Raw genomic sequence first — 20,983 nt, forward strand, 5'->3', positions numbered from 1 at the left:
GGGTAATTTCGAAAGAAGGGTTTTCTTTCAAATTAACTGCGACTAGACAGCGTTTGTTTTTTTCGAAATAGGATATTTTGAAAAAGCGGCCAGATGCAATTATGCAAATGAAGCACGGGAAATTAAAACCCGCGCTTCATTTGCAATTTTATTCATCTGCATTTACATTCCACTCTCGAAAGAGGAATGCAATGTAGATATACCCCTTGAGGCCCTGTCCCTTCTGGGAGTTCTAAATCCAATCCCCTCACCCACCTTGCCCTGGGCCAGGCAGAGTCTCTTGCCAGTCCCAGACAGGGGCTGTAGTAGTTGAACACCTTCAGTTCTCACTGAAATGAAGAAATGCTAATTGTCCTCTGTTTTATCTCCCATTGGGAGAAGATGCGGTTCATTTTTTGTAACTGTATGTAGTCTAGAGTTTGGGGTCCTCCTTGACTAACATTTTCTATCTCTTTTGTATTTTTGTTCCCTGGTGAACAAGTAAAGACCATCTGCTGAATTTTCTTATGCCCATTGATACCCCATGGATTTCAATGAATAGAAATGCTACTAATGTTCTTGTTATGTAGTTTTTGAGTATTCATTTTGTTTGATTTCATTCGTTCACACAGTTTTTGATGGGAAAAATGTAACTCTCTGAAGCTTTGGTTTTACCAACAGCATTAAGCTCTGGCATGTCTTGGGCAGGTCTTATTTCTGTTATAAGCTTGTACAATAGAATTGACGGCATTTTGAATTCATGGAAATTATCATAAGGATTCTATGTTTATAAAAAATGTTCAGGGTTTAACAAAAAAATTGTTTTTGAAGAACATAAAATTTGCACCCATTTCTCCCAGCATTGCTGTGTGCAGTCCTTGGTGAAAGTAGTCAGGTGCTCGTAGGTGACATTATTGTAATTTATTTATAATATTTATTTATACATTTTTATAAATATAATGTATTAATAAATTGCATTTATGTATAGTATTTATTTATAAATAATAAATTACTGTTGCCCCTTTGATTATTATGTCAATAAAATCAATGCTGTAATGAGCATAGGGTTATAACTTGATCCCATTAATCTCAATTGTGCCACTGAGTTCAGTGGGCCCAGAAATTGGCATAAAGTATGGTCTGTTAATTGACATTTAAAAAAAAATACATTCTGATCCATCACAAGGATTCCACATAAAGCAGCTCTACTGTTAATTTACAAACTGATGCCTGCCTACCCAAATAGTAGCAGGGGGAAAAAACCCACAATACAAAGCAAACAAACACATGACTTTTGATCATTGAAACTTATTGGGTTATCAGTAGAACTTTATGGTTTCATTTATACATTTTAAAAGTAGCATTTCAAAGTTAAGTATTTTGCAGTGTAGCAAATCAAAAGATTCATTTTTGTAACCTACTATGCAATTTCGGCTGTACGTGCTGAGAGATACCCCTCTTACTACTGAATCTCAAGAATTAACCTTTACTAATGTATATATGAACTTAGCCATTATGAACACTCCCAGAATTGAAAGAAATTGGCAGGTACCTCTTAATATTTGTATTAAACTATTCAATTTTAAAATCAGGACCTTAGAAACTAAAATAGTTACTGACCTTTTAGCTCATGTATAATTAACACAGGTTCTAATGTTGTGCATATAAATAATTGATAGATATTTTCTTAGATCAATGCCTTCTCCTGTTTTATAAGAAAAATTTTAGTAAAATTATTCTGCCTTTAACATTAATAGGAAAATTTGATATGCTAGCAACTACTGGTTGATCTTTGTACATTTTTCAATTGTAAATTGCACTTTAAAATTCAAACAATTATTAATATTGATTTAGACTAAAACAATATTGAATTTCAATATATTTCTAGCTCCTTTATGAATTATCCTGCACAGCCAGAGTGATTATGATGAAAGAGTATTTGCATGCTCAATTTCTTTTCAGCAAGAAACCTTGAGAAGTGCTAGTTGTGTTCATGCTGATAATGATAAACCCATACATTCAAGAAAATAAGATTATCTTAAAAGTTCATAGCTGAAACATAATAATGTAACATTGCAGTCAATATATATGTAGCCCTTATGTCATACCAGCTGAACTTTTGCTGCTGATTTTCTAGAAAATATTTGAGAATTTAGTTACAGTACAAACCTCTGCAACAAACCTGCATTTTGGTCATGCATCAGATGCAATTATAAAACATTTCAATCCATCATTATTCCAGTTTCCTAATACTAAGTACAGTCCAGATCAGATTTGAATCCTAGAGTGTAGTTATATGCCAATTTATTTAAATTCCATTATGGTGTAGGTCTCTGTTTTATTGTTGTATTTTCAAATAGTTCATAGTTTTATAGGTTTAGGTGTTGCAAGTTTGTCTTTCATTCTCCATCGTTACCTTGGGGCCTTCTTGCTAATTGTTTATTCGTATGTCCTTGTATCACACCAATGGACCTATCTGGAGGGTTTGCCACTCTCCATTTGCCATACTGCCAAAACTCTGGGTCAGTAGGTGTATTCAAGCTAGATACCCTCATTATAAAAGAGAGGGGGAGGCTGTCAAGGCTTCTAGACTCTGGAATTTGCTCCCTCAGTTCAGCGCAATTTCAATAGTTTATTTGGTGTCTATGAAAGACTATAGTTTGATATGGTCTCTGCAGAAGGTCTCAACTCATGCCACAACACTGTTCTGTGCTTTTTTGGGTAGAGTGGGAGCTTTCCTGCACTTCTTTGAAAGTGAGGTCATGTTTCCTAAATGATGAAAGGCGAAGCTCCTGTAATTTTGGTGTTAAGAGGATTAATTCAGTTGTATTTATGACATTATTAATTATGTTAGTACACAAAGAGCCATGAATAGGTGTCTTTTTTTATATAGACTTAATATTGGAAAAGGTAATTAATCTTTGGAACAATTTTTAAAGGGCTGTCATAGATTCTCTGTCACTGACAATTTTTAAAGACTTTTTTTCTAAAAGAGATGCTTCTGTGTGTTATACAGGAGGTCTGACATTAATCACAAAGGTCCCTTGGGAGTTTTGAATTTATGAGAATAAAAGGCAGAAGGAAAATATGACATTTAATAAACAATTATATTTTTAAAATCTTGTGGATTTTAAAATCAATCTCATGATGTTGTGGGGTTGGACTCATGATATGTGAATGCTTAAGGGTACAGACATTTTACATAGTTAGTAAACTAACAGAATAAAATGAAACTTAATTTTCCTATGAAGTGTATAGGTCATTGGTATTTATATAACTTCATCTTTCTATGGATTCAGTAGTAAGTGCCAAGGCGGTCTGGAGGGTCTACTGAAAAGAATGTTGAACAGGGACTTAAGATATTTAGGTTCTGTTCCTAGCTCTGCCATCTGCCTGATAGGTAGCTGTGGTCCCGTCACTTCACAGCACTATACTTCAGTTTCTCAATATACAAAATAGGGGTAATGATATTGCCCTCCTTTTTAAAGTGCTTTGAGATCTACTGATGAAAAGCACAGTATAAGAGCTATACCCATGTATTTCTTCAGTTGGCTGGGAATTTTGTTTCTCATTCTCATTTCTCTCAATTATTTATCTTGATTTTTGGGTAGAGCTGATCAAACAATTTTGCTGACAACTTGTTGATAAAAATATGGCTTATTACAAAAAGGAATTTTTCACAAAACACTCTGCTTTGGTCAAATTTTCACAGCGAAAAAAATCATTTCTTGACTTGCTTTCATTTTTATATATTTTATTAAGAGCAACAATAACACCTGTCATACTCAATAAACATGGGGGAATGAATACAGTATATTCCCAAATGCTAAATGGTCCAAATCCTCAATTGGTGTAAATCAGCATAGATCCACTAAGGTCCATGGAGCTATTCCAGTTTTCACCAGCTGACGACTTAGACCCATCCTTTTTTATCAAATAAGAAATAAAAGTCTAACTCTTGTTTAAGGAGGAAGTGGATTGTTCTTGCTCTTTTTTCTTTAGATTGATCCAAATCATGTGGATGAGACATAGTAATCTTCTTGTTAACTAAATGCTCTTTAACAAGATTAATCCCAGATAAGCAACTGCAAATTGTTTGTTTCTGACTGTCTATCTTGTCAAAATGCAAAATTCTAGCTGTGTTTTCAGGATAATATTCTTGAGTGTGGATGCTGGGGCTATGTCTAGACTGTAGGCTTCTTTTGGAAGAAGCTTTTCTGGAAGAGATCTTCCAAAAAAATTTCTTCTGAAAGAGAGCATCTACACAGCAAAGGTGCATTGAAAAAGTGATCTGCTTTTTTGAAAGATAGTGTCCACATTGAATGGACGCCATCTAGCATTTAAGCTGTGATTACTATGGATGGAGTGGCCACCAAGGCATCTGTGCTTTTTCCTCTCTCCTCTTCTTTTGAAAGAACTCCCTCTTCCCCGTCCACACACGCCTTTTCCGAAAGAGCTCTTTTGGAAAAAGGCTTCTTCCTTGTAGAAAGAGGATTACCTATGTTGGATTACTCCTCTGTTCTTTCGATTTTTTTTGAAAGAATGAGCTTGCAATATGGATGTAAGTGAAGTTTTTTTTGAAAAATAGTTGTTTTTCCGAAAAAAACCTCTGTGTGGTGTTGACATACCCTTGGTGAGAATACCATGTCTGTTTCACTCCTTTTTCTCTCTGAGGGCTCACTCTGGGTTCCTACATCAAACAGCATATGTGGTAATAAACAAATCATAAAGATCTCAGGATCAGTGGTTTTATTTCAGTATGTCATCAGGGACACACAGAGCTAGACAGTGCAATGTGTCATACCCTTCCTGAATGCTTTCTGTTTCTCAGTGCAGTCCCATTAGTCTCATCTTTCTAGTGGCTATAGGCTTGGAACAAACTTCAGGCTCACTCACTAAGGAAATAGCTGGCCAGTGAGACTTACAACTCTGATCTTAAAGACCATACTTTTGCTGCCATTACCTGTATTACAGAAACAAATCCTCCTAAAGAACAAGTTTATGAGTCCCAGTATGTTCCAGAGCCATTCTTTGCTTAGTATCAGTCCCAAGACTCTTGCCGCTACCACCAAAATGCCTCATTTGAAGTTCATTGGGAACAGTTTCTCTTCTTCCAGTCTGTATACATCTCCTCTTATTCAAGTATGAGTGAACTCTCTCTAGGCACTAAATCTGGCACTCATTGATGGCTTTGTATGCATGCAGTCTTCCTCCAACTAACAGATTTTGCTTTGATTTTCAATATGAATCCAATAAATCAAACGAAGAGCTAACATTTAAGAATAATATTTTTTAAACCCCAAATCATTCTGCAGATGATTTCTGACCCACTTACTGTGAGTAAAACATGGATTTTCCATTAGTAATATGCAGTGGAGGGACTGAAACTTGGCTATACTGTGCTGGGTGTCACAGGTTGCTGTAAAAGTTTAATGTAGCAAACTGTGGAAGCCACTAAATTAACTCCTGTGGTGTTAGATGGTAATGTTTCAGCTCTGCAGCCTTCGTTAGGGGGTAACAATAACTGAAGTTCACACACATTCCCTGCTGTGAAAATTACTACCTTTGTCTTTAAGTTAACCTGCTGGTATGCCTTGGCATAGCAGGACCACTGTGGGGAGATCTCCAAAATAGCAAGATATAATGCTTGGGTTAAGAGCAGCATTTCAGACTTTGCGCTGAACTTCCCAACTTTGAACCAGACCATCCCATTAAATGACTGTTTAAGTGGTTGAATTATTAATGGTTTTTTGCAGTAATAGTTCCAATATGTCAGTAAATGTCATTAACATGGTTTGGAACCTAAGGCCCCTACAAACTGTAATGTGTAGTTCAGATGGATTCACAAGTCACAATATGTGAAAGAGGATTGAAGAGATCCAATACCAGGTACACTATAACTATTATCACACCTCTGCCACATAATTAATGCATACGCAAATCATGTGCCTGATGGTTAACAATGTGGTGCATTTGTATATTAGGGGTCTATTGGCTGATACCCATGAAAAATAGTTATTAGGGGTTGTGATATCAATGGTAACTACTTGCCTCCTCCCATCTACTTTCATCATCTTGCCTTTGCTGCCCCTTTTCCCCTGCACTGCCGTGTGATGAGTAGTTCATTGTGGTATTTTAATGTTCTAAGAAGACGGGAGGTTGAGGAAGGTGCAGATGTGGTGATGTGGAAAGAGAAAGAACGATGATTGTGCATGAAAAGCTTTTCTGATACTGCACATTAGCAATGCCATCAAAACTTTCCTTTCTCAACTGTTATTAACTGAGCTGCAGCACAGGAGACTGCTCTCTCTTTTGGTGATGCCAGGTGAACAAATTCCTCAGTAGCCATGTCCTGGCTTGCCCTATGCTCATTACACCATTTGACCTAAACAATAAGATTGATCTTCAAGAACACTTCCCACAAAGCACCAAACCTATTAAAATCCTCACCATTATGATGCAGGAAAAATTTACAGTTTTGCAAATGAGCTACTAAAACATAAGGTAACACTGAGTATGAGTAACTAAAGAATGATCTTCTTCCAAACTGGATTGCTGTATGTGAGATATGCCTTAGGGTAAGTGCCTCTCACAGAATGAGAGAGGTAAAGAATTAACAACTGCTTTTATAATATTCTGTGTGGTTGACTGTGGAGTTGCTGCCTTTCAAAATGTTATGACTAATATATAATGGCTTCCTTCTCTCCAGACTTACAACTTTTCACTAGCTTGAGACAAAAAATAAAAAAGCATGATGAATCTGTCTCTGGGTCTCTAGGCACGTAACCTTTACAGTATATGCTATACTAGCACTAGTTGTCTAGTCTGCAAAGCATTTATCAGTCCTTCTTTGCTGTGTGTATTGCAATATATTAACCTGAAAACAAAAATAGAAAACTATATGGAAACAGTATATCTCTGGGAAACAGCACAAAAGGGCTAGGTGATACTTTGTACTGCATTTATTTTCATTGCCCTTTTTCTATCATTAGTGTATTTTTCGAGAGACCTCTGGGGATCTGAAACTAATTTCCCATCATCATTAGTAAGAATCTTACCCTTGTGCTTCCTTTCATTAAAACCTAACACAGGAATAAGAAGAAATGCAGTATATTCATTCTCTTTTTAACTTGCTGTAGCCATATGCAAATAATTAAACGAGCCATGGAAGCCGTAGTTAAAAATTCTGCAAAACTTCCTCATTAAACTAAGCAATTATCTCCAAGAAGAAAGATCTGAGTTCTCTCTCTTCACATAAATGATAACCCTCACCTGCATAGCTTGCAGATGTTTAATTGGTGCCCATGAGGGGGAAAAAGCACATTTAATTACCATCGAGGTCTAAGAAAACAAGGTGGGGGATACTGTAAGTGATATTCAGTTTGTACCAGTCACTGAGGAGAGTGTGACTTTGCAGGTGGTTTGTTTGGATGCTTTATCCAGAGTCACATTCATATGCAAAAACTGCATGAGTTTCCACTGTGTTGTGTGATACTGTTCCGGAGACTGAGTCAAAAAACTCTACCCGGAGAGTCAAAAACAGTAAGATTCAGTCCAGCATCTAGCTATGTTTTTTAAAAAGAACTAATTTTCTAATCCTGTGATATAATTTATTGATGTATGTCAGGTACATATGTGACCCCATCAATGTAGGATCTCAGCTTCTCAATGCCTTTATTAATTGATAATGGGCAATGCTACTATCCCCATTCTACAGAAGGGGAACTGAGGCACATAGAGTTTAAAGTTTATATTGGATCTAATTTCTAGCTCAGGCACACATATCTGACTCTGTTCAAGTCAGCACATTAAAAAGAGCAGAGCTGTGGTGTCAGAAGTGGGATAGGCTAATTACCCTGAATACATCCTCTCTGAGGTGCTAAGCACATTCTTGGGGTGGCTCATGCTGCCAGAGCTAAGTTTCTAATTTTAGTGTGCTAGCACCATCCAGGTCACACAGGAAGTATGGCAGAGAAGAAATTGAACCTGGGTTTTCCACAGCATAGACTTGTGCTCTAACCACTGAACTATCCCTCTCCCAATCTTAGTAATATGGCAGTATCTATCTAATACAAGAGTGTAGCAACATGCTTATATGTGAAACTGGATGTGCAGGTCAGAAATAGGAAGCAGATTTTTAAAAAAATACACAACAGACATGTAAATCTGCCATTGAGAACTTTAGCTACACAATTGTTTTTCACTAGATACAATGTACATTAGTGATTTTCAGCCTATAAGTGGATCATTAACACAACCCTCATCTCTTCCTACTGACAAAGTAAAGCCAGAGAAAAGGAAAAGAAAGGAATCACATGGGACTTGTTTATCCTTCAGGACTCCTGATATAATATACGTAGATCTAAACTGCATGAGGCACTTCATTGTTAATGAAAAGGTGCTGGATTGACAGACCTGAAGTCCTATGTTTAGCCATTGAAAAAGGATAGCGTGAGAAGTGATAGTTTTCAAGTTTCTTCTCCTAGGCCCCTCATCCCTATAAGAAACAACTAGTTTTGAGGTGAGAACCAAGTTCATGCTCCGTACTTTTTCAGTCTTCCTCTCTATTAAGGTTGCCTACAAAAGTATGAGTTCTGATGTATTTGATGATACAGACTAATGAGGAACTGAACAGAGACTGCCAAATTTCAGAGGTCACTGACTAAGCATTTGTGTACATGTGAGGGGAAGGTGTCACAGAGGCATAAGTTCACTGAGTCATGTCTGCACATTATGATGCATGGATATCCCCTCTGATTTGTACGCACATGCACATATACAGTACCTCAATTGAAAAACCTGTACTTTGAAGATACAGTGAGAACCATAAGTGAGGAGTGTAAAACTGGGTGTAAGGAGAAGTTTGCCCTGCAGGCCTCTCCTGTTCCCCTCTTCAGCAGTAGTTGAAAATAAGAACCATCGGGTTTATACAGGCAGTCCCCGACTTACGCGGATCCGACTTACGTCGGATCCGCACTTACGAACGCGGCTTTCTCGCCCCGGAGGTCGAGGTGGCGGATTGTTACCTGCGAGCTCCGGGGCGAGAAAGCCCCGTTCGTAAGCTGCTCCGGTGCCCTGGTCTGCTGGAGACCGTCTCCAGCAGACCAGGGGCACCGGGCGGGTTCCCGCGCTTCTGAGGCTTTGCCGGAGCAAAGCCTCAGAAGCGCGAGGAACCGCCGCTGCTGCCGCTTCAGTCCTGGTGCCTGTGGTCTCCTGGGGACCGTCCCCAGCAGACCACAGGCACCGGGACTGAAGCCGCAGCCGCGGCGGGTTCCTGCGCCTCTGAGACTTTGCCAAAGCAAAGCCTCAGAGGCGCGGCACCCCGCTGCCGCTGCGGCTCTGCTCCCCGTGTCCCTGGTCTGCTGGGGGGGGCGCAGCTAGTGTGCCCCCCCCCAGCAGACCAGGCTTTTGTTTTGGACCCAGTGCCGCTCTGGGCACTACTGGACCAACCCGGCAGCACCCCAGCTGCTCTGCCCCAGGAGTCCTGATTCAGCTGCTGGTGATCAGTTTCAGCAGCGGCTGAATCAGGACGCCTGGGGCAGAGCAGATGGGGTGCTGCTGGGTTGGTCCAGTAGCACCGAGGAGCGGCGCTACTGGAGCAACCCAGCAGCACCCCAGCTGCTCTGCCCCAGGCGTCCCCAAGTCAGCTTCTTCTGAAACTGACCAGCACTGACTACAGGAAGCCCGAGGCAGAGTTGCTCTGCCCCGGGCTTCCTGGAATCAGCTGCTGATCAGTTTCAGCAGCAGCTGACTTGGGGACGCCTGGGGTTCTTAAGTTGATTCTGTATGTAAGTCAGAACTGGCGGTCAGTTTCAGCAGCGGCTGAATCTGGACGCCAGTTCCGACTTACATACAGATTCAACTTAAGAACAAACCTACAGTCCCTATCTTGTACGTAACCCGGGGACTGCCTGTATGTTCATTTTCTCTAATGGCCTGATACCATTGCAATCAATGTGATGTGATGAAACAAGGCGTCTTCCATGATGTGTTTATCACATCCCACAATCAGGATCTTGCTACTTATGTTTTGAGGAACAATATCATCTCTTTAGGATATGGGTAATTCCAAAATATTTGGGGTGGGTTTAGAAGTGGGGTGACAAGTGTGTGAGAAAAAAACTTGCTGAAGTTTCCACTGATGCAGGTTTGGTTGCCAAATAAGTTATCTTTAAACTCTATCATCATTAACATTTTCAACAACAGTAATAACACCTTCTCTAAAACATTTTGTTGCAAATGGAATTATCAGCTCTGACTGCTGTTTGAGCAGTGTAAATTTGCAGTAATGGTCCAAAATAAACTCTGATATCTAGTGCATAAACACCTATATTTATAAACGTTGTAAAATGCTAGTGGTAAGAAGAATAAATTACAAGTGCGAAAATGTGATTTTAAAATGCACTTTAACCTTGGCCTTGCTCCCATTCTCTTCTTGCACTTTACATTCACTTAGTTTCACAGCATTGTTGGAGAGGCAAAGGCCAGAGCTTTATTTACAAAGCACAAAGTTTTATAAATAGCAAGCATTAAGCAAGTATATTTTTGCAGAAAAGCTGCATGAATAAGAAATAATAATGCTTACCTCATGGACAGAAAGATCTCACCACTGCAGAAGAACATGACAGTCTGTCTAAGACCTATAAATAGTGTCACCTGAACGTGATGGAAAGAGTGGTCCCGCCACTGGGGAAATAGCATCACTTTGCATCTGAGAAAAACCAAATTTCTCTCACTTGGTTATATTTGTATCTTCATTAGGACATGAGTCTAAGTCTCCAGAATTGAAAGGCTGGTCCCTTAATCTGCTCAGACCTCTTCTCCATGCTTGGCCTTCTCCAGACAGTCTTCTTTCCTATCTATGGAGGTCCTTTCACCTGCATGCCCCATGTAGCTGCAGTTTTTGCACTGCCAAATGGACTAGATCAGTGGTAGGCAAGCTGCAGCCTGAGGGCCACATGCAGCCCATCAGAGTTCTATATGGTCTGCGAGTCATTTTGTTTACAGGATTGTAATCCCATGCACAAGATTGTCAGATTCTGCTCATTTGTGTCCGTGTCATTTTTTTCCTACTGATATTACTAAGTGGCATGCACATAAAACAAGATCATGTGAAGTGAGAGGTGTGCTGATTGCACACATCACTGACTGTGAGAGCCTTGTGCTCTCTCTGCATCCAAACAAAGCGCTTCTATGGTGCAAATTGGCACATCTAACAAATTCTAGGTATGCAAGTGTAGTTTGCAAAACTACCTTATCCTGGGAGACCATGTTGGTTATGATAATCTTGCAACCCACTGAGATGCAGGAGGTCCATTCGTGCGGCCTGCTCACTAGCCTTGGTTGCCATCGCTGGACTACCTCTCACTGTTTTGATTCTGGGAGTATGAAGTGTTTTGGAGCAAGTTATTCAGAGGGAATGTGGGAACCTAGCATTTTTGTCTTCTTTTGCCCCAACCCAGATCATCATCATCTTATCTTTTGATCAGCTGTTGGATGATAGAAGTGGTGAAGATGGAAGCAAACTACACAACCTGTCTACATTCACTATTTAAATTCTATGATTACATTAGAAAATATATAATAAGTATAAAGGTCATAGTCACAAGAAACAGTTGCATATAAGAGATCTGCAGCAATAAACCAAGCACGTTAATAAATGAGCAACATATACTGAGCTGACCAGTAAAACACTAAGGCTTTGTCTACATTGCAAGGTTTTTGCGCAAGAAGCTTTTTGCAGAAGAGATCTTCCGCAAAAACTTCTTACACAAAAGCACGTCCACACCCCAAAAACACATTGCAAAAGTGCTGTGCTTTTGCACAAGAGAGCATCCACACTGCATGTACACTCTTGTGCAAGAAAGTTCTGATGGCCATTCAGAGAATGGCCATCAGAGCATCTGTGCTTTTTCAGATAGGCTCTTTTTGCGCAAGAAACCTCGAGCGTCCACACACACACCTTTTTGCGAAAGAATTCCTATGCAAAAAGGAGTTATGCCTCGTAGAAGGAAGTATACCTACACCACAAAAAGCCTTCTGTTCTGTCAATTGTAGATTTTTTTGTGCAAAAATGCACTTGAGGTGTGGACACTCCACAAGTTTTTGCGCAAAAACCCTGTAGTGTAGTCAGTCATGATACATGTATGCTGCAGAAACAAGAAATAATGGAGACACCAGCAATGATAAACTTCATTATATTTGCCTTCTCTTTTGTTTGTCTGAGAAATGACCTGTATCACCATTGCTAAATAACACCTATGATTGCTACACTTGGTATTAGCAGGGGGGAAAACACAGGTTTTAGGTATTGAGTATGGTGAAGGATAATTGGGAAGAAATATAGAATTCATGTGCAGGATCAACTTCTCTTCCTACTGAATGAAAAGTACATACGGATGTTTTCATTTTTCATACTATACTGGTATCCCATGTGGCTCAGACTTTATAACTAGTGTCAGTTCAACAATCAGTTTTGTATTCATTGCACCAGACACAGAATAAGAAATTTCTTAAGAGCTGTAAGAAAGCATCTTTTATTTTTCATGCTTGAGAGAAACTTGGGAAGAATCCCAATAGTGGAAGGAAAATGGGATAAGAAACTTAGTCTTTCAATGAGGCATATCTGCACATACACATTTCCTGTTTCCATATTTAAAAAAGACTTCTGAAACTGGTAAGGCATAACAACCTTTCCCCTAATTTCTCAGAGAGATTGTAGCTGCAGTTCTTTCTATATTACCATTACAAGACTGATGTTCACATTATAGCTTATGCTTTGTTATGTAAGTTGCATGCCACAAAGCCCAGAAGCAATTTTCTAGCCTGGTTCTATGGCTGTGATGTTGAAGATGCCATCTTTGGGGTTATATGGAAAACAGAAATCCTGGCCTTTTATGGCCATTAAGAATCCCATTAAAACTTCTGTAGGAGTTGGGGGTGCTAATTAATCTTGGCAGGCTACAAGCCCCTCACTACAGGATGCAGTTGGGTGCACTCTCTTTCCATTCACTCCTCACAGCCCTCGGTCCCCCAGGCCTAACTCTGTTCCCATCAGTGAGCATCCAAAATCCTTGCATATCTGTAAGGACGATTGTCCTTTCACTGCACATGCTGCAGCAGGCTTCTCTCATTCTCCGTCTACTGGTGTTTGGCTGGCTTGGTACTGGAAATACACAGTATGAAAAAAAGCAGAATGGGATAATGAAAGAAACACCTTCCGGATGGGTGAGGAGCACTACAGAAGAGCCCTATCCAGACAGAAGTGCTTGGGAAGCGGGACAGAGGTGGCTGTAGGTTCATAGGTGAAAGGGAGGAATCCTGCATTCAGTTTCCACCTAAGATGGGGGGGAGGCATCACCTGGGAAAGTCCATTGGGGACCAAAACTGCAGTAGTGGTGGGGACATGGAAAGAAAAGGCTAAGATTGCAAAGGGAAGATGAGGACCATAGGCATGGGAACTAGGGGTGATGCAGCACCCCCAGGCTCCCAGCTGCCATCGCATGCATCGGGGGCTCTACTGCCAGCCCCATGCACTGCAGTCCAAACTGCTGGCCTTGCACACCAGGGCTTTGCTCCTGGCTTCAGTTGGGGGGGACGGAAGGGACTGGATTTCAGCACCCCCACTTTTTAAAATATTCCCACACCACTGATGAGAGACATCCCAATGCGAGGTGAAAAGAGGAGATTCATGGGAGACAGAAACCCTAATGGTGGGGAACAGAGAGACCTATCCCTGGAGAGAAAAACAGAAGAAAAGAGACACCTCAGAGCAGAAAGAAAAGACTCCAAGGTAGAAGAAAGAGGGGAGAAAGCAGTGAGATGCAGGGGAGAGAAAGCTATGGGTTTGTGTAACGTGGACGCTCCAGCCATCCCCGGATTTATGGGGTGAGCGGCTCTCTCACCTCGGCCCCGGCTCTGCCGCGCATGTGCCAAGGCCATTCGAAGCAGCGCGCAGAATGCCCCGCCCCCTCCGTCAGAAGCTGAGCCGGCAAGACGCTTTGAAAGGGCACCGATGGCATAGGGAAGGGGGAAACCTTTTATTGTACAGATTGATGCCTTGGAGACGGGTGTGGGCGTGGTATTATCCCAAGAGGTGGAGGAGGCCAAACATCCCGTCCTCTACCTAAGCCGGTAACTTTTGCCTAGAGAACAGAATTACGCTACGATCGAGAAAGAGGCCCTGGAAGTAAAATGGGCAATTAATTCGCTAAAGTATTAACTTTTAGGAAATCCATTCACGCTAGTGACCGACCACACTCCGTTGAGATGGATGAACTTGATGAAAGACTCCAATCCAAGAGTGATGAAGTTGTATCTTTCACTGCAGCCCTATCAATTTGAGATTGCGCACCGATCGGGTAAGACGCATGCGAATGCAGATTTTTTTTTCATGGACAAATGACCACAAAGACAATGGGACGGAGCTGGAACTAGGGGTGGGGATATGTAACAGGGACGCTCCGGCACCCTGCACCAAAGCTGTGCTGTCCCGGCATTATGGGATGAAGCAGCTCTCTTCGCCTTGGCCTCGGCTCTGCCGCACATGTGCTGAGGCTGCTTGAAGCGGAGCGCAGAACGCCCCACCCCCTCTGTCAAACGCTGAGTCGGCGGGATGCTTTGAAAGGGCACTGCTGGCATAGGGAAGGGGGAAAAGCGGCTTGCCCGCATCAGCCCCGGCTCGGCTGCGCATGCGCCGAAGCCATCCAAGGCTGACTGCGGAACGCCCTGCCCCACTCCATCAGACGTTGAGCTGGCGAGACGCTTTAAAAGGGCATCACCGGCAAAGGATGGGGGGGGGGCGAGAAGGGAACTCCCCGGAGTGAAAAGGAGCAGATGACCGAGGGAGGTAGGAAGTGACCCAGGGCCCGGCTCTTAGGAAAGCCCATGGATTGGTGCATTACGGGTGGTAACCCCAACCAACCGAACGAATTTCCCCCGGTTCTTAGGGCCCTGGGTCAGGACTTGAAGCGGGGGTGGGCCCAAGCCCCCCCTGTTCTCCTCGGCGTCCGATACGCCTAACAAGTGGTGGTCCAGAGCTTTGCTCAGTGGGAAGCCAAAGGTCTAAGCCCACACGGTGGGGTACGACTCACAAAGGAGTGATTGACAAGTGGAGTTCCGCAAGGGTCTGTTTTGGGACCCGTACTGTTCAATATCTTCATCAATGATGTAGATATTGGGATAGAGAGTACGCTTATTAAGTTTGCAGATGATACCAAACTGGGTGGGGTTGCAACTTCTTTGGAGGATAGGGACATAATTCAAAATGACCTTAGCAAGTTAGAGAAATGGTCAGAGGTAAACAGGATGAGGTTTAATAAAGAGAAATGCAAAGTGCTCCACTTAGGAAGGAACAATCAGTTCCATACATACAAGATGGGAAGCGACTGTCTAGGAAGGAGCATGGCGGAAAGGGATCTAGGGGTCATAGTGGACCACAAGTTGAATATGAGTCAACAGTGTGATGCTGTTGCAAAAAAAGCAAATATGATTCTAGGTTGTATCAACAGGTGTGTTGTAAGCAAAACTCGTGAAGTCATTCTGCCGCTCTACTCTGCACTAGTTAGGCCTCAGCTGGAGTACTGTGTCCAGTTCTGGGCGCCACATTTCAAGAAAGATGTGGAGAAATTGGAAAGGGTACAGAGAAGAGCGACAAGAATGATTAAAGGTCTAGAGAACATGACCTATGAAGCCAGGCTTCATGAACTGGGCTTGTTTAGTTTGGAAAAAAGAAGATTAAGGGGGGACATGATAGCGGTTTTCAAATATCTAAAAGGGTGTCACAAGGAGGAAGGAGAAAATTTGTTCCTCTTGGTTACTGAGGACAGGACAAGGAGTAATGGGCTTAAAGTGCAGCAGGGGAGGTTTAGATTGGACATTAGGAAAAAATTCCTAACTGTCAGGGTGGTCAAATATTGGAATAAATTGCCAAGGGAGGTGGTGGAATCTCCCTCTCTGGATATATTTAAGAACAGGTTAGATAGACATCTGTCAGGGATGGTGTAGACGGAGCTTGGTCCTGCCTTGAGGGTGGGGGGCTGGACTCGATGACCTCTTGAGGTCCCTTCCAGTCCTATGATTCTATGATTCTATGACACTCTTACGCCTGGGAGGGCAGATCCCCAGTACTGTGGGGAAGGAGGCCCTGCAGACAGGACTTTTACTGCCAGGTCACAGTTTGGTATATTTGCCAGGTTCCATCTGGGTAAAACATATCCCATGTTCTAATTCTCCCCCACACTCTCCTTAAATTGATGGAATATTGTATTTTTTACATCCTGTCCGAGACAGTTCTGTACTGTAGTGGGTTGTCAGACAGTTGCCATATTTCTCCTCAAATGTGACTGCATTCCAGTGATGGATGAAATGATTCCTGATAGTTTGTATACCAGTCTCTTCAGTTTGGAAAGCTCTTTGGGATCCTTTGGGATGTAACATGCTACAACAAATGGCTGATATATTATTATCTGTTAAAAGGACAGATCTCTGAAAGAATCAATACCATCCGCCAAGCCTTCAGAGTAGAGGAAAGTGTCAGCAATGGACCCCCTGTATCAGTCTTTATGCATGTAAAATCCATGGGATCATGCTCTATGTTTATAAAGCATGTTTAAATTGGTGAATGAATTCATTATTATTAATTACACAGAAATATGGTAAAGCCTTTAAATAAATACCTGATAAACCTTCTAACAGACTAAAGGCCAAGTACAGGTAAAATGTAGTAGTTTATTTTGGATTATAAAAACACTCGTTTTAAATAAATGTTTTCAGTGCACTGAACTAAAATATAATCTATACTCTTGACAGAAGACTTACAGACAGATTCCCAGTATAGCCCCTAAACTACCTGTACAAGCAACATATTTTTGTTTAGATAGGTTTCTTCTATGTATTAAAATCAATACACGTAAGTACATGGATCATTTTACTTATCAAGTTTTTCCAAAGGAATATCCCAAGTATTTCTAATCACAACCACCAGATTTCCATTATTTTCACCTCCTTTTACTTTGGCTAGATCAATGATACCTGATGTAATAATTTATCAGTATACAGTGAGAAGGTTATTGATTTTACTTGTGCATGCTTGCTGGAAAAAATTATACAGTGAATTCAACTTGTAGGCTTTCCAAATTTAAATTAAGCTGCATTCTGTACTTCTCTGAGGGATATCTGCACTATATGGAAAGCAAATAATTGTAGCTGAAATAGACATTTTATTTATCCCGTCTATCCAGGTATTTTTATAGCCCTGTCTCTGTAGTATCTGTTCTTCATACTCTAATTGCTTTGTGAAATCTCTTCCTCTACGTCAGCCTATTCCCATCTCCCACTCCTGTGCATACAGAGTACAGCAATACAATCTGACACTTTTCGTTCTGCCTCTTGGGGAGGCTGAACTTGAGGCCAACTGGAAATTTTATTAAGTTGAGAGATGTACTGTATACATAGAAAGCTTTCAAATAAATCCTGTATGTTCAGAGACTGATCAAAAGCTTTAATGTTGGATATGACATGGGGTGGGATAAAATTTGGACTGTCCATTTTTTAGATATGGGAATTAAGGAAAGTAACAGAAAGAGGCTGCAAAGAAAAGCAGGACTATCATATTTTCTATTTTGCTGCTAGCACAGTGCCCAAAAATAGTTAACCCCAACTCCTTTGCAAAAATCAGGAACACGGAAATTGGGATAATTTTATTCTTCAACAGCTCCATAGAAATAATATCTTGGGGGGGGGGGAGAATATCAAAATACTAGAAAAATGCTGAGTCATGAATATGAATGAGACATAGAATCATTCTTCCTCCAGCAGCTATAATAAAAATACCTACCATCAAATTATGTATGGAATGCATATGTTGTAAAATCCCATTGTAGTTTCTTGTTTGTTTTTTTTAGGGTGAGATGAAGGGACTTAAAAAATTGCAAATGTTTCTCCTCCTAGATGCAAGAGCATAAATCACTGGTAATACTGAGCTCTCTGCCTCATATTGATTCTTTCGTGAACTAAGCCAGATGGGTTCAGATATGAGCATGATCTAATATTCCCCTTAGCTTGATTTATAGATTTCTTTGTGCATTACCTGACCATAAATGAGTCTTGCATTACTTCTTGTGTGCCTGTCAAATTAAAGAAAAATATTCTTGTTGACCTTTAAACTTGAGAGAAAAAAAATGAGCTGGAGACATTTGACTGCATGTATTACAGTGATCGGAGCTCTTACATGCCAATTAAGAGTGTGTGATTATGAAAGAGGTCTAGTAATTTGTGTTGTGTGTAATGATTTCATTTTCCTGTAAAGCACGCAACAGATATAGGGAGAGCAGCATAAATCGCACTGCAAGTAATCCTGAAAGAGGGAACAATTTGGCACACTATATTCTTTAATTTACAAAAATGAGCACTGATTGCAAGAACTGAATGTTTTTCTAGTAGAAAATGCAGCCACAGCAAGAAGAAAATACAGAAATGACTGCAGTTTCTGAAGGTGTTAATAATGTTAGCTGAAGTATGGTGAAGCACATGCTGACCCCAGAGACCTCTTATGTGAATAAAACAAGTTTAGTGTGTATGAAAAAAAAATAAAGAATGTTATGAAACTGATCATTAAGGCCCAATCCTGTACTTATGACTCATGGCCAGACTCCAACTGAAGTCTGAGCACAGGATCAGACCACGGAGATTGATTTAAAAATAGAGACCCAGTTTATATTATTTCAGTTTTCATCAACTGGTTCTATAGAGTCTCTTTGTGTGTGTGTGCACACACGGGCATGTGTATTTACACTTGTGGATGTCATATTTATTCCTGCTTGCTTCTATTATATATATTCAACGGATCTCTCTCTAGGCTAAATATAATGAATACACTTCCAAATACTTCAACAAGTGCAGCATCTATTGTGTATCTGTTCTATTAGAAGATTACATTTTCAGCAAGATAATGTCAAGGTCTGTCTACCACAGCATATGCAGACAGATCTGCACACCCATAGAAGCACTGTGTGCATATACTCAGATGCCCCTATAGACTCTATATATGTGTTTATTAAAGATATACGTAAATATGGAAATCCTAACACTGATAATTGACAATACTTTGTGTTTTTTATTATTATATATTTGTATTACAATTATGAGTCGCCGGAGGGGTGTTCAAGCCCCTGTTCCCAAGCCCTCATCCCTGTCCGGCTTCTTCCCACCCCACCTCTTCCTGCCTCTGCTCTAACCTTATCCTGTCCCACTCTTCTCCACCCCACCCCAAGTGCAGCCTGCCCTCACCCCTCCTACATCTTCTGCATGCCACTGAACAGCTGGTCCGCAGCTGGTGGTAGGCTCTGGGAGAGAGAGGAAAAGCTGATTGGGGGGGCTTCCAATGGCTGCTGAGCACCCACTATTTTTGTCCATGGATGCTCCAGCCCTGGAACACCCACAGACTCAGCACCTTATGATTACAATGATTTCAGCCCCTAATTTGAGAATGAGGCTCCACTGTCCTTAGGCACGTTGCATACTTCCGTTAAGAGAAAGTCCATGCCTGAAGCACTTACAATCTAAACAAATAATGCAGACAGTGCATAAGAGAATGGAAGTATTATTATTCCCATTTTACAGAGAGGAAGCTGAAGGACTGAGATCCATTGTCTACAATGGGACTATTACAGTGCTTACCATTACATAGGTCAATAATTATCTTCCTCAGCTGGAGCCCAAGATAATGGCCCAAAGGCCAGAGCCAAGAATTGAGTCCCAGTACAATGCCTTATCCATCCTTTTGCTTATAGAGTAACTATGAAGCACAATCCATGTGAGGCTCTCAGAGCATTTTATAAACGTTAATGAAGGAAGTCTTTTTAACATGTATGTGATGGAAGTGGTTAATAGAACATTTGTTTTACAGATGAGGAAACAGGCAAGGTTCAGTGTCTTACACTAGAGATCACAGATATCAGTTGGCCGAGTAGAAACAAGATCCCACATGTTCCTGGAGTTCCATCCCACAGTGCTTTTGCCTTGATTTGAACTGGGGATCCTTTGCATGTTAGATGAACATAACTAAAAAACTTGGGCTTACTAACGCTGCAGCAATTATTCAGCTTCCAAGTCCTCTAATCAGAATCCTACTCTGTAACACATTTTTCTTCCTATATACACTCTGGCTGTGTCTAGACTGGCCACTTTTTCCGGAAAAGCAGCTGCTTTTCCAGAAAAACTTGCCAGCTGTCTACACTGGCCGCTTGAATTTCTGCAAAAGCACTGACGATCTCACGTAAGATTGTCAGTGCTTTTGTGGAAATACTATGCTGCTCCCGTTCGGGCAAAAGTCTTTTTCGGAAAAACTTTTGTGCAAAAGGGCCAGTGTAGATAGCAGAGATTTGTTTTCCGCAAAAAAGCACCGATCGTGAAAATGGCGATCAGGGCTTTTTTGCGGAAAAGCATGTCTAGATTGGCCATGGATGCTTTTCCGCAAAAAGTGCTTTTGAGGAAAGGCGTCCTGCCAATCTAGACGCACTTTTCTGAAAATGCTTTTAATGGAAAGTATTTCCGGAAAATCATGCCAGTGTAGACGTAGCCTCTGAATACAGCTAACATTGTCTCCTCTTTCTCCCATGACAGGCCCCTGCAGAGAGCCACAGTCTCAAACTCCTGCACTCATGGTGCCTCTAAATATAAACTAAATAATTTTCCTCCAGGAGTGATATGGGAAAGTCAACTATTAATCCTCAAATTCCCTCTTTCAGTCAGTAGATCTCTGTGGAAAGGGTTATGTCAATAAAGCCAAATGTACAACTGGCAATAGCTTCCATTTCCCTTCCTGCAGCACTCCACTGTTGCAGTTTTACCTCTGGCTAAAAATTGCAACTCAAAGCTTTCCTTCTTTTCATCTTGCATGGAGATAGTTAGAGAGTTTAGTTCCCCTCCTCCAGTTCCTTGCAGCATAGCAGTGAGGCCCTTATTTTAAACTTCTCAATTCAGATTCTCCTACCCCAAAATTTCA

The 20,983-nt window shown here is 41.1% G+C and overlaps 1 protein-coding gene across 1 annotated transcript in view; it reads right to left on the reverse strand.

The window, feature by feature from the left end:
• The window catches only part of CHST8 (carbohydrate sulfotransferase 8), a 304,948-nt gene that overhangs the window by 255,122 nt on the left and 28,843 nt on the right, over positions 1–20,983 (reverse strand). The gene's annotated exons all lie outside the window — the stretch shown is intronic.

This window comes from Pelodiscus sinensis, chromosome 12 (genome assembly GCF_049634645.1).
Source record: "Pelodiscus sinensis isolate JC-2024 chromosome 12, ASM4963464v1, whole genome shotgun sequence".
In the NCBI taxonomy this organism is placed as follows: Eukaryota; Metazoa; Chordata; order Testudines; family Trionychidae; genus Pelodiscus; species Pelodiscus sinensis.